Source organism: Phodopus roborovskii, unplaced genomic scaffold, assembly GCF_943737965.1.
Source record: "Phodopus roborovskii unplaced genomic scaffold, PHOROB, whole genome shotgun sequence".
In the NCBI taxonomy this organism is placed as follows: domain Eukaryota; kingdom Metazoa; phylum Chordata; class Mammalia; order Rodentia; family Cricetidae; genus Phodopus; species Phodopus roborovskii.
The window spans coordinates 31,949,617-31,950,644 of NW_026126571.1; the positions used below are offsets into that span (position 1 = coordinate 31,949,617).

Consider the following 1,028-nt stretch of genomic DNA (forward strand, 5'->3'; position numbering starts at 1 on the left):
ACGGTGTCTAAGTCATTGATAAACCTCAGATGAAGCTGAGGGAGAGCATTCTCCATGACCTAAGCCTTCAGGAAGATACTCACTACTACAATCTATGATTTACTCATTCAAAACACTTGAATAGCTTGCAAGTTTCTGGATGCTGTCATCAGTATTGAGTACATACAGACAAATAAGACATTGTCCTTTTACTTCAAAAGTTTTATTCTCAATAGGAGACAACTAATGGATGAAATGATTCCTCAGAGGTTGCAGAACCTGGAGAACAGGGCAGGGGACCCAGAAGTAAGGCACTCCCTCCTGGGGCTCCTGAGGGGCTTCCAGAGCAGATAAAGGAAGAGCTACTGGAAGCTGTCATTGAATCCAGGCCTCTTCTAGCTCAATTTTCTGCAGTGAGTGAAGCATCTGGTGACAGATTTAGAGGATAATATACCCAAGGTGACTATGATCTGAGTGGGCCTCAGAAAGCAGCACATAGACGGCCTAAGCACCCAGGTGAACAAAGATCGGTATGACAACATCCAGGACATGGGACAAGGTGGGTAACAGGGTTTTTTTTCTTGTGTTTACTTGGACCACAGGACACATTTTATGACTTGGAATCTAAAAGAAATTATACAGGGGGCACCTGGATTTGAACCAGGGACCTCTTGATCTGCAGTCAAATGCTCTACCCCTGAGCTATACCCCCACATGTCTATTAATGTCTCACAGGCACTCAGATCCTGCATGGCCACTCCCTGGCTATTACCATCTCTGGTACACTTGCCAGCGCTCTGCCATCATCTGCTTCCTCCTGTGAGGCCCAGCCCTCAGTTGCCCTGCACCTGACTGCCATGTCCTCAGGAATGACTAGCACCCTCCTGCCTTAGATCCTACTTGAGGCAGTGCCTTTAATTCCAGGAGGCCTGCTGCTACAGCTTTCTTCAAACCAAACAAGGGAACCATGAGAAATACACTCTGCTTAGCTGACCTTTGGAGGTGAGTGGGAGGCAGGAGTACACAAAAGGGGAAGTTCTCTGTGCACT

The 1,028-nt window shown here is 47.1% G+C and overlaps 1 non-coding gene across 1 annotated transcript; it reads right to left on the reverse strand.

Annotated features, from left to right (window-relative positions):
* Positions 1 to 619: 619 nt before the first annotated feature.
* Trnac-gca (transfer RNA cysteine (anticodon GCA)) lies at positions 620 to 691 on the reverse strand. Its single transcript has one exon. It is a non-coding gene; the product is annotated as a tRNA-Cys (tRNA).
* Between the last annotated feature and the right edge of the window lie 337 nt (positions 692 to 1,028).